The following is a 14,019-nucleotide window of genomic DNA, read 5'->3' as shown; positions in this document are numbered from 1 at the left end:
GTGCTGGCGAGGATGTTGAGAAAAAGGAACCCTCGTGCACTGCTGGTGGGAATGTAGACTGGTGCAACCACTGTGGAGAACAGTATGGAGTTTCCTCAAAAAACTGAAAATGGAACTCCCATTTGACCCAGTAATCCCACTCCTAGGAATATATCCTAAGAAACTAGAAACACCAATCAAAAAAGATATATGCACCCCTATGTTTATAGCAGCACAATCTACAATAGCTAGGATTTGGAAACAGCCAAGGTGCACATCAGCAGATAATTGGATCAAAAAACCATGGTACATCTACACAATGGAATACTATGCTGCCATAAAAAAGAAGGAATTCTTATCATTTGCAGCAACCTGGATGGAATTGGAGAACATTATGTTGAGTGAAATAAGCCAGTCAATGAGAGAAAAACACCACATGATCTCACTTATTTATGGATAATAACGAACATTATAAACAGATGAACAAAAAGATAGATACAGAGACAGTAAATAAACAGACTGTCAAATTACAATGGGGAGGGTAGGGAGATATGGGGGAGATAAGAGATCTACAGAAGGACTTGTATGCATGCATATGAGCATTAACCCAATGGAGGAAAAACTATGGGGAGGGAGGGCATGTTTAGGAATGGGGGAGAGGGGATTGATAAGGTATGTACACATATAATATCTTAATAAAGAATAAATAAAAAAAAAACAATAAAGAAAAGCATATTTTTAACAGAATGAAATAAAAATAATATATTAAAATCATAAGAGATATATAATGATTATAGAAGACAGGCTCTTATGCATAAGGAAAGGTGTTGCATTTGGAGAGCAGAATTGGCAGTGACAAATGGGAAGATGTTGCATATGGAAAGGTGTCTTTTAACGGAAACATACAGGGTGACATCAGAAGAATAGTGGTGTGAGAGATCCCCTTGAAATTTCAATTGGAACAGCTATAACTCAACAAGGTCCCTGCTCAACAGGGACTGAAAGATCTGTGCACTGAAACAAGTAAAGGTGGGCAAGTGGGAACAAAAGGGGAGGCTGAGAAGGGAGAAGGGCTGCGACAAGTCATGGATGTAGCCCTATCGCCAGGAGCTCAGGGTGGGGCTCAGCCTGGAAAAGGGAGGAATCCAGTTGTGGCTGAAGGGGTTATGACTGGGAGGTGCAAAGAGATTAGGCAGACCATTCCTACAGGTACATGGGAGAGTAACTGCAATTTTCAGGCCATCGGCATATGGGCAGAGAAACAAATCCAAAAAGCCCTGCCACCCCCCATAGCCTCTTTTTGCACTTGGTGTACAGTTACAGAACACATTACCTGCAAACCTGAAGTAATTCTCAAGGCAGCCAGGGAAAAGGGAAGAAACCTATAAAGGAAAGCCTATTATCTAATCATTGGACTTTTCAGCAGAAACTCTACAAGCCAGAAGAGAATGGAACCAAATATTCAAACCACTGAAAGAGAGAAATTACAGCCAATAATAATATAGTCAGCCAAATTATCCTTTAAATATGAAGGAGGAATAAAGGCTTTTCCAGACATATAGAAACTGAGGAAATTTATCACCAGAAAACTGCCATTGCACGCAATAATCAAGAGGGTTATTCTACTTGAATCAAAGAACAAAAGGTGACAAAACTGTACATAAGACCACCAAAAAATGTAACAGCATAAACAGGGATAATTTATGACAACATAAACATAAAGGTATGAAGAGGTAAAGGTATGAATTTGCAACGGAGGATGGAAATCAGATGCATTCAAAAGAAAATGAACTACTGTATACACGAAACCTTATTTTTCATAAAACCTAATGATAACAACACACAAAAAAACCTAAGACTGACACACATACTAATAGCTTACAAAAAGAGGAAACAGAAAGAAGAGGCATAGTAGCAGGTTGGATCAAAAAACAAAACCCAACAATATGCTGCCTTCAGGAGACACATCTAAGCTGCAAAGACTAAGTTAGGCCTCAAAGTGAAAAGGTGAAAAATGATTCTCCAAGTAAATACCATTCACAGAAAAGCAGGTGTAGCCATACTTACACCCAATAAAACAGATTTCAAGAAAAACAAAGGTAAAAAGAAACAAAGATGAACATTTTATAATGATTACTGTAACAAGAAGACATAATAATTCTTTATATGCACTCAGTCAGGGAGCAGCAAAATAAATAAAGCAACTACTAACAGAATCGAAGGGAGAAACAGACAAAAATAAAATCATAGTTAGAACCTTAATACTCCTGTGACAGCTCTAGATAGATCACACAAAGAAAATCAATAAAGAAGTATCGGCCTTAAACTAAACTCTACACCTGCCGAAACCGGTTTGGCTCAGTGGATAGAGCGTCAGCCTGCGGACTGAATGGTCCAGGGTTCAATTCCGGTCAAGGGCATATACCTTGGTTGTGGGCACATCCCCAGTAGGGGGTGTGCAAGAGGCAGCTGATCGATGATTCTCTCTCGTTGATGTTTCTAACTCTCTATCCCTCTCTCTTCCTCTCTGTAAAAAAATCAATGAAACATATTTAAAAAAAAAATTAAACTCTACACCAAATGGATATAAATGACATTTACAGAGCCTTTCATCTCAGAACATCAGATTACACATTCTTCTCTAGTGCATGGGGAACATTCTCAAGAAACAAGAGAAATCCCAAGTAAACAATCTAACATTATATCTCAAAGAACTAGAAAAAGAACAAAAACAACCCAAAGTCAGCAGAAGAAAGAAAACAATAAAAATTAGAGTAAAATCGAATGAATTAGAGAACATAATGATGATACAAAAAATTAATAAAATAAAGAGCGTTTTTTTTTTTTTTTTTTTTTTTTAAGACTGATAAAATTGACAAACTCTGGTTAGACTCACTAAGGGAAAAAGAGAAAAAGACTCATATAGACAAAAAAACAGAAATGAAAGTCAAGTTACCACAAACACTACAGATATACAATAGATCATACTAGAATACTATAAAAGACTATATGCCACCAAATTCAATTACCTAAAGAAACGAATAGGTTCCTAGAAATATATGCTCTCCCTGGAATGAATCATGAAGAATTGGAAAATCTATATAGAGCCATCAGTACTGAGGAAATTCTAACAGCTATCAAAAATCTCCCCCAAAAATAAAAGTCCAGGACTAGAGGGCTTCACTGGTAAATTTTACCAAGTAATCAAAGAAGATTTGATACCTGTTCTCGAACACTTGCAAAAAATTAAGAAGAGGTAACATTTCCTAACACATTTTATCAGTCCAACATAACCCTGATACCAAAACCTTGCAAGGATAACACAAAAAAAAGAAAACTACAGTCCTGGCTGGTGTGGCTCAGTTGTTTGGGCATCATGCTGTGTACCAAAAGACAATGGTTTGACTCCTGGACAGGGCATATGCCTAGGTTAAGAGCTTGAACCCCAGTGTGGGGCATGCAGGAGATGGATGTTTCTCTAACATCAATGTTTCTCTTTCTCCCTTTCCCTTCCTCTTTCTTTCAAATCAAAGCAACATGGTATTAGCAGAAAAACAGACACACAGATCAATGGAACAGAACTGAGAGCTGCCGAAACCGGTTTGGCTCAGTGGATAGAGCGTCGGCCTGTGGACTGAAGGGTCCCGGATTCGATTCCAGTCAAGGGCATGTACCTTGGTTGCGGGCACATCCCCAGTGGGGGGTGTGCAAGAGGCAGCTGATCGATGGTTCTCTCTCATAGATGTTTCTAACTCTATCCCTCTCTCTTCCTCTCTGTAAAAAATCAATAAAATATATTAAAAAAAAAAAAAAAAAAGAACTGAGAGCTGACATAAAACCACATGTATATGGGAAGATGCTTTTTTGACAAAGGAGCCAGAAACACAATGAAGAAAAAAATGTCCCTTTAATAGGTGAATAATAGGGATTTTACAAGGCTACAGGAAGGAAGTATTTAAGTAAATTTTCTTAGAATACATTTAGAGTTTAATTTAACAATCAGAGGATGAGAAAAGAACTCAGCTGATCTGAACTCTACAGTACTTTAAGGAAGAAGAATGTTTCAAGAAGCTAACAGAATTAAAAAACTAAATATTTTAGAACAAACTGTATGTTTCTCATGTCTACTCTGGAAGGGAAAAAGAGAAAAAGACTCATATAGAGCCCAAACAAAAATTTAGCCCTAAATTCCTATACCTTTTTATTTAGAATACTACATAACTTTCATTTCTTTGATATTACATGTCGTTTATTAGGTTTCAGACACTCTTCTAAGCAATTTCACATGCTAACTCATTTAATGTTCACAAGATCATGAAACAGGTACAAGTTTATCCCCAGTGTTTAGGTAAAGAAACAAAAGCAGGAGTGGGTCGTATCTTGTCTAAGGTCACCAGCTGGTAAGTGTTGCAGCTAGGATTTTTACATAGCAGTCTGATTCCAAATTTTACTTTTTTCAGTGACAAATATTGAAATATAAAGAATATTCCAGTAAACTGTTCAAATAAGCAGAACACTAAACACCTGGCCACTTTCCATTTTCTGAGCATTTTGGCTAATAAAGACTTTTACTGAAGTTTAACATACTCAAATCTTAAGATAAATTTAATTATAGAGAAACAGAAAATTATTGTAAATAATCAATCAACTAGGAAACTTTTTTCATTTGAATTGAAGATTATTTGTGACGATAAGCATTGTTATCCAAATTAGGAATCAGAGTGAAAGGATGCTGAACAGTCAGTTCATAAAAACAAACATTTTTATTGATTTTAAAGAGAGGAAAGGAAAAGGATAGAGAAATAGAAAAATTGATGAGAGAGACATGGATGAGAGAGAAACATCAATTGGCTGTGTCCTGCAGGCCCTCTACTGGGAATCGAGTCTGCAACCTGGGCATGAGCCCTGACCAGGAATCGAACCATGATCTCCTGGTTCATCGGTCCATGGTCAACCACTGAGACACACCAGCCAAGCTGAATAGTCAGTTGAGATGAAAGATAGATGAACTTGGGGGCTGAAAAAAGACCAGGTGTCTAAGAGTTTATATGATCAGCCAACAGTGTCCTCTCCCTAGGAGGGACTCTCTTTCACTTATTTTGCCCAGTCCTGGGAAAGGGAAGAGGAGGGTCAAATGGTGACTTATTTTAGGTTCCATATGGCTTGGTCTGTGCTTCTCAGCCTAATTATTGCCATGTCAATCTACAATGTTCCTCTTTGGGCTTTACTTTTGCTATTTTGCCTGAAATTCTGCCTTTGCTCAGAAGGTATATGCTGTTGCCATATTCCACATGAGTCGACAGAAGATTTATCTAGTAGAATTTTTGTAAGTTTGCCTTTCTTCTCCACAATTTGAGTTTCTTTGCCAAGAAGGCAGATTTTACTATTGTAAATAATTTTTTTAAGTGGTAAACATAAAAAAATTGAAAGAAAAAAATAATGTACTGTATTTGAGGAGGTTATGCGTGATCAAAGTAAATTCTTTTTTCCTGTATTTTCTAGTTGCTATGGTATGTTTTCCTTTTATAAGGAGAAAATAAATCTGTTTTAAAGGCAAACAAACAAAGATACAACCTCAGCCCTAGTTGGTTTGGCACAGGGGATAGAGCATTGGCCTGGGGATTGAAGAGTCCCAAGTTCGATTCCAGCCAAGGGCACATGCCTGGTTGTGGGCTTGACCCCCAGTAGGGTTGTGTGGGAGGCAGCCAATCAATGATTCTCTCTCATCATTGATGTTCTATTTCTCTCTCCCTCTCCCTTCCTAAACGAAATCAATAAAAATATATTTTAAAAAAAGATACAAACTCAGATAATCACAGTAGTTGACATATTAAGTTATATAGTATTTTCTAAGTGCTACTGATATTTGTATGTGGAAAATGAAGATTTGGGTCTTGGCATACTTAATATTGGATTGTTAATTTCTGAAGCAATTGGTCAATAGATTCCGTTACTTCAGAGGTCATTAACAAAGGGGAGGATTTTGCCTTCTCATCTACTCTGCCAGATTTAGTTCAGACTGTTTAAGTATGGTTAAAAGGAGAAGGAGAGCTTCGGAAACAGTTGCATTAAATCTTTTTTGGGGTTAAAATATGTTCTAAGAAGCGCTCATCCCTTCCTATTCCAAAACCTCTGCAATGGACTGAATGTTTATGTCTCCCCCAAATTCCTATGTTGAATGTGAGGGAGACAATTCCTAAGGTAACAGTAGGAGGAAATGGGGTCTTTGGAGGAGATTAGGTCATGAGGGAAGAGCTCTCATGAATTGGACCAGTGCTCTTATAGCTTGTGTGGAGGTTCTAGCAGGGGAGCGCAGCTACTCGTACACCCTTGACTGAACACCGGTCCTCTCCTCTGGGGGAAGGTCGTCCTCTTCAACCGAGCGCGCAGCTTCGGGAAGGACGCACATGGATCGGTGAGGGAGGAGGGGGACACCCGCCTAGCCAGCCAGATCAGCTGAATTAACCCTGGCCATCCATGGGGTGACAGATGTCGCAGCCAGATCGCCCTCACATCCTGGATTAATGCTCTTATAAGAGACCACAGAGAGATCCCATAGCCATGTGAAGATACCGGGAAAAGGCACAGTCTATAAACCAGGAAACAGGTTATCACTGGATACTGAATCTGCTGGTGCCTAAATTCTCAAATTCTAGAACTGTGAGAAAGAAAAGTTTTGTTGAATATATATTTATGTAAAATAAGTCAGACTTTACCCAGTGGGGCAATGACACTTTTAACCTGGAAACCTTGTGTACAAGGAGGTATATTTTGTATCATGGGTGAAGTCTTGACGTTTTGTGAAGCAATAGCTCTTTTCTATATACTGAGCAGCTTTATAATAATTTTTACATTCAAGGCAGGAAAACGCACCAGGTTTGACCCACATTAGCAGGAAGTTATCAGGGCCTGCTGAATGAGGAATCTTTCTAAGGCTGTCACAGTAAAAAAAAAAAAAACCACACACAAAAAAACAAAATAGCACCATTTAACATCTGATGCTTTGTATGACTGGCACCTTACCCAGGAGGCAAATTCTACTCCTATTAGGACAGGTACCTAAACTGTTTTTCAGCATGAAATGAGATGTCTGACTATTCATTCCAATAATTACAGCAAATAAACAACAATCGAATAACTGGTTAAGAAGTATATAATTTTGGAGTATACTTTCTAAAGAGCAAGACATTAAAAATTGCAATAAGGTTACTGAACTTTTTCAAATGACCTAAAGACCATGGGCTCTATACTGCTTAAAGTTATTATAATCATTAGCAAAACTAGAAATATTCAGTTGGAAATCACCAAAAACAAATAAAATAGCTACAACACCATTCTACTAATCTAATTAAAGATAAGGACCTTACTATTGTCTTTTTTTAAAAAAATCATTAATAAAATAACTTACTAGCCACATAAAAGATCATCTAATTAAGGACATGCCTCACTTTCTTAATAAAATGTACATCTTAAAGAAGTGTTCAAGATGCTCAAATTCCTCCAAACTGGTGTTTATACATTCAGGCTGCTGAGTATCAGCTGTTACAGTGTCATTCAGAGAAGTGGCACGATGCTTCAGGTTTATTATGTAATTATTCAGTCACAGGAAAGGGAGAACAGAATCCTGACAGTTTCGAAAGTATAGTTTGAAGACTGTCAAGTATGAGAAAAAAAATCCAATGATCTGGAAAAGATGATAAGGTGGAAGATTAGGAAGAATGAAGTAGGAGTCCTAGAGAAGGAAAAGTGCCATTATATTTAAAATGTACTACAAAAGAGTATTCCCAATATTACGACATTCAACATATGACCAATTTGGCTACTATATCTAAATTATTCTTTTTTCAATAAAAAGTGTGTTTCAGTATATCAGAATTAAAAAAATCCTTCTTGTCATGTATTTGAATTTAATCTAGAAGTTAGAGGAAAACAATATCTTTATAGAAATTTATGTCAATATTGTGGGAAAACTTTATAAAGCAAGCAATGCCAATTTAAGAGGTACCAACAGAATAAACATACAAATCTCAATATAGGTGTCATTTAACAATGCCATTCTCTTTGTTAAAGGACTATATGTTGCCATATTATCCCAGTTCTTCTTGCACTTTCAGAGGAAAGCACAATCGATTCTGCAAGCTGAGAGAACTAGGACACTATAAATTGATGGCTCAGGCACATCCTAGAGGGTTCAAAGAATATTCTATTTTTAACTCTCTTTCACTTCAACTGAGAAGTGAACAAGGAAATAGTGTGTTCAGCAGAAAAGTACTGCCTAGATTGTAACCGGCTCGTTTTATTTTATATAGGTGACCTGAGCTACCATTTGTGTTAAAGGAAAGCATTCTTAATATGGATTAGATATAATTAGAAAGATAAAAAGAACTGAAGAACTGCTTAATTGGAATAGCCATAAACCTAAGGTTCATTAAATTTTATGATGTAATATTTTTGAAACTAAACTTGTATAGCTGAAGCAATGTGAGGGTAGTTTTTTTGAGGAGCCATTTTGCCAACTTTAAATTTATTGGCAAATAGGTATTTACAGGACAATTTAGAAGAACTGCTTCCAAATAATCAAAACCTCAAGATTTTGAGGGTTCATGATCTATTTTATGTCTGTGGCACTCTTAGTAAGCAAGCAAGTTCAACTAGCCCCTTGGGTGAATTTGGAGGAAGACACACTTGACAGCAAACCTTCACTATTCTTATTCCTCTATATCACCCTTTGGACTCCTACCTCTGAGCCTGAAGTAATCATAAATACAAACACACACACACACACACACACACACACACACACACACACACAAATCTAATAAAAACAGCCACGGAGATTATAGCTCACAGCTATTTAAATGACAGTCCTATGGGAGAGTCTATACAACTCAAGAAAATCTATGGGTACTTACCAGATACATTTGGCTCCAGATTTCAGTGGCGGCAGGTTGATGGAGAAGGGAAAAGGGAAATAGGTGGATTGGTAGGTATTATACAAGGTCTAAATCTGCGCTGGTCATACAATACTAAGAAATGCTCACAGAATCAATGGAAAAACAATAGCCAAGGCTACCAAACATAATAATATAAATACAAAATTTCTATTCCTATTACTCCCATCAAAAGTTGTCATTAAAAAAAATGACTTTGTGCCCAGAGCCCCTACTTGCCATAGCCAAGTCTTATTATTAGCACCCCTCCCCTGCTTACCCAATAGGACCCTTTCTTCCTTGCATGACTCTTACATTCTAGTTAATTTAAATTTGCATCTTGTAATACTGCCAATATTCTGTGCATCTTAAAGACGGCTTATCCTAAAATGTTTCTTCTACACCAAGCATGTCAAACCCAAAGGCTAACATGGGCTAAATAAACAAGGCATGTGCGGCCCGTGGGCCCCGAGTTTGACATGCTTGTTCTAAACAGTGCAGTTCATTAGGACCCTACTATAGACTGCAGGTAATAAAACTTAATCAGTTTGGAATCACATGGTTCTGAGTTATGTAAAGCTGAGACTGAAGATATAATGCATTTATATTCTTTGAATTTATCAACTGGTTGCAAAACTAAAATGATATTTAGTTTTACAGAGTCATTTTGCTCCCCATCTGCATACAATATAACAGTTTAGAGAAAACACAGAAATGGAATTATATCCCTGGTCAGAGTAGCTTCAAATGATTTTAGGTATCTTATTTTATGGCATGCTTTAATGCACAATAATCCTAAAAAGTTATAAAGCAATAGGAAGAGACATATTTGACTTTTGCTAATGAATTTGGCATAGTTAAAAAATTAAACAAAAAAAAAAGTTTTTTATTGATATCAGAGAGGAAGTAAGAGGGAAAGAGAGATACAGACATCAATGATGAGAGAGAATCGTTAATTGGCTGCCTCCTGCATCAGGAATTGAGCCCACAACCCAGGAAGTACCCTGACTGGGAATAAAACTGGGACCTCCTGGTTCAGACATCGACACTCAACCACTGAGCCACACCGGCTGGGCAAGACATTACACTTTTAAGAAAAGCTCCAACCAAAATGAATCTGCCACACAAATCTGCTTTGGAAAAGAAATTTAAGCAATAGCTTTCACAAATTTTTAAAACGTAAATTACATTAAGCCAAGGTTGTCATTTAAATTCAAGTCCCTATTGCTGAGTATGATTAACCGGTATTACAATTACAGGAAAATATAAGCAAATGTTAATACCTTAATACAGCAATTAAAAAAAAATAACTAAGAAGAAAAATATTAAAAAGTAGTGGAAACCTGAGTAAAAAGAAGCCAGGAAGCAGCTGAAAAAGAGACCGGTTCACTGTGAGAAATGTAAACCTCTCAGACAGTGCTACGGCCCCGAATCCAACAGCTCAGGAACAAGGCCAATTATTGCAAAATATTAAACATATATGGTGAAGCTGCAAACTTTTCAAAAGAGTCATAAGAATGAAAGCAGCTAGAAAGAAAACAGCCAGGGCCTCACAAACCTAAAATCTTTACTATAATCACTACTTGCAGAAAAAGGTTTCTTTATAAGTAGAAAGCAAGCTTCTTAAATGCAGTATACTTTATAGTCTCCAAGCTGTAAATTTTATGATAGTTAGGATAACAAATCCTTATTGTAAGTGGCAAGTAACCAGTTCTTTTTAAACTGTTGCTTATATGACTCAGTTCTTCATAGTAAGTCATTTGCAAACCAAGTTTTCGATATTCCTACCTTTCTGAACTAGAAAAAGACTCAAAAGATAGACACACAGAATAATGGAATTTTAGAGTACACAGAGGCTTCAATAGAAAACACAGTAAAACTCCCTTAATTGAAAAACAAGTAAATTGAAACACAGAGGCTTTAGGTGATAAAAGGAGTTAAAATAAGGGCTGCCAGTATTGACTATTTTGTTTTCTTTCATGTCATATACTAAATTTTCCAAAAGCCTTATGTAGCCAGAATTTCTTCTGCTTTTGTTGACTGAGATTGACTACCTTGTTTTGAATGGCCAGAGTAGCTCCACATTCATAACAAAAGATTTACATATTCATTTGTAATGTCAGTACTAATTTCAATTCAGTTCCCATAACAGACTGGTGGTTTACTGACAAGGAGATCAATAACTGCTGTGGTCCTCTGGCACACATATGGATAAAAGACCATCATTTTTCTCTATATCCAAAAGGAAAAAATAGAAAAAATCCTATAATTCATTGCCCATACCCTACCTGGTCTAAGAATAGTTGATTCAATTGGGTTTGTTAATTTATGGCAAAAATTTCTTTAAAATTATATACAAACATTTAAAAATTATTTATTTGTGCCTCAGTGAAGAAAAATTATTCCAAATCTATCAATGCTTTCATTATTTTGTTGAATAATTAATCCACTCTTTCAGGCAAAAAAGAAAACAAAATGCTTACCTAAATGTTTGAAGAAAAAAAAATGTTAAGATGTGACAGTTTTTAATTTTAATCATTTCGGGAAGATAGAATATAGGGAAATATAAGGAAAAAATAAGAAAAACAAACTCTAATTCTTACATATAAAAATGTAAATTATTGAGACAGAAATTGCTATAAATCTGTGAAAAAAATCAGAAACAAAAAATTGCCTGTCCCTTTCCCAATGCATTTTATTTTTCTATTAGGACACCTACGAACATAATACATATTTTCTATAAGTTCTGACATAAAAAATAAGCATTAGCTAATTAAAAAAGTCTTTAAATAACTTTTAAAAATATTAAAATACTACAAATTCTATAAAAAGGTCCATTATAATTACTTACACAATACTTGGCACTGACACTACTCAACTTTTCTTTCAAGGGAAATTTCTATTGTACTTATTGGCAGAACAAAATTTCTTTCCCTTTCAGATAAGGATTTTTTGAGGATTTATTTCTCTTTTCTTCTTTGAAATAAATAAGATTCAACTAACTTAAGCTGTAAATTAAGAGGATACTACATAAAATAACTGGGAGGACCAACTCTAGTTATAAAATATTATATTATGACCAAACACAATGTTAAAAACTATCCAGACATACACTAATTGGCCAGATTATTATGATCTCTGAATGCATAATAATCTGGCCACTCTGTGTGTGTGTGTGTATATATAAATATTAATAAAATTTTATATAGATGGGTCTGGCTAGCCTAGTCAGGGGGAAGGAGACATGGGTGTTTGGCTGGCCTGCCTGCTGGTCGAACTCCCGGTCAAAGGGACAATTTGCATATTAGCCTGTAATTATATAGGATATACACTGAGTGTCCAGATTATTATGCATTCAGAGATCATAATAATCTGGCCACTCAGTGTATTCTCTCTGTTCCTATATTATCCAGATGCAATCTAATTTACTTACTGTTTTCTTCCTTCTCACTATAACTAGCATTAGAAAAAAAAACCCCAAATTAAAATATGACTCATGATAAACACATGATATCTGTCATACACATATTTGGCCTTCAATAAGAATGTCATTTTCAGTTGTTTTCCATTAAGTGGGAATATTTTTTGCACGGATCCATTTGTATAAGCTCACGGTCCCATCTGTGACTAAAAGTTTTAATTTTGTAGGCAATTTGACAAAAATTTGGTCATGAAAAAGAATAAAACTAGCTCACACAAATGCAGAACAAAGGATCTTTGATTGCCTCATTAATGGTTGTACTAACAAATTGTTTATTAGACACACACAAGGTGTTTGAATGGAGGATGTGAAGGTAAATTTATTTTTTATTATCCTGGCATCAGGTATAATCAGTATCATAATTTTCAGAGAAAAAAAAAAAATCAAAACCAAAACAACATGAAAAGTCAGTTGCTGAGTTTCTAGGAAAACTTGGAAACTAGTTTCTATAAGAACAAAACAATAAAGTATTAAAGCTAATGAGCAGTTTCACAACCAATGTTTCTATGTATAAAGAACAATTTTTGATGCCTTTAAAAATAATAGCATATATTAGTTTACATTATAAGTGGACTATATTATTAACCTTCAGGAACTATAGTCATATTGGAGACAGAGGGCAAATTCAAAGTTGGCTAAAAGGACCAATTCTTGTACGCAACATCCTTTAGAAGAGTATCTGTCACACACACAGTTCAGGACAGTAACACACAAAAAGGAAGAACCTACACACGAAGTATAAGACAACTCCTAGGAGCAACAGATTAAGGACTGAAGCTTCTGTAAGGATAATAAGTATGAGGCCTGTCTTATAAAGGAAGTTGGTAAGTCAAAATGATCATTGAAGATTGCACAAGTGATGAGAAGCAAAAACACTTCTCTTCAGATTGTGTAGCGCAGGAGTCTTCCTTCGGAAACTACAGTTCCCCTTTAAGCTCTAAACAACATCAAGAGCAAAAAAACTGCCTAAGTGGAGGTGAGGGATTATGTGGCCTCACTGAGTCACACAGAAATAGTCTGAGAACCTCCAATGAGCCAAACAGCCAAAAAGGCTCCCAAGAAACCAATAAAAATTATACTTCAATACCTAGAGCGAAAAAAACAAAACAAAACAAAACAAAACAAAACACCTTTATTCAACATCCAGGACAAAAGTAAACATCTAGGTGGGAAGCGTGTAGAGAAATGAGTTCAGTAAAATAAGATAGCTTCTTATATTGAGATCAATTGTTTTCATTGAATGCTTTAAAAAAAATCTTGAGTTTTAATATATTTAATATGCCTAGTATTAAGTTGCATTTGATTTTAAAAAACCTTTTACCATACAACCAGCAAACTGAAAAACAAAACACAAACACAGATATTTAAGACTATCATTTGTTTTAGAAGCATTCCTACTGACACTGAGACATAAAAATTTTTCACTAGACTAGAGTTCTCAATCAACTTTAGGTTCAGGAGACATTTTAACTTGCCTTGTCTCTCTATTGTTGTTACCATCGGTGGCTTACCAGGTTGCAAAGAAAGCTTCAAATACAATGGCAGTGAGCACCAGGAAGCTGCTTACCATACTGCTCAGCCTGGTACAACCTGCTCATCATGGCTTCCTACCCTTTAGCATAAAAATCT

General features: G+C 35.8%; 1 protein-coding gene across 1 annotated transcript in view; it reads right to left on the bottom strand.

Annotated features, from left to right (window-relative positions):
- Window positions 1–14,019, bottom strand: part of R3HDM1 (R3H domain containing 1) — a 100,272-nt gene that overhangs the window by 31,036 nt on the left and 55,217 nt on the right.

Source organism: Pipistrellus hanaki (assembly GCF_964339955.1).
Source record: "Pipistrellus hanaki genome assembly, chromosome: 8".
Classification (NCBI taxonomy): Eukaryota; Metazoa; Chordata; class Mammalia; order Chiroptera; family Vespertilionidae; genus Pipistrellus; species Pipistrellus hanaki.
The sequence above is the reverse complement of the archived record's forward strand: the minus strand, read 5'-3'. Positions and strand labels throughout refer to the sequence as shown.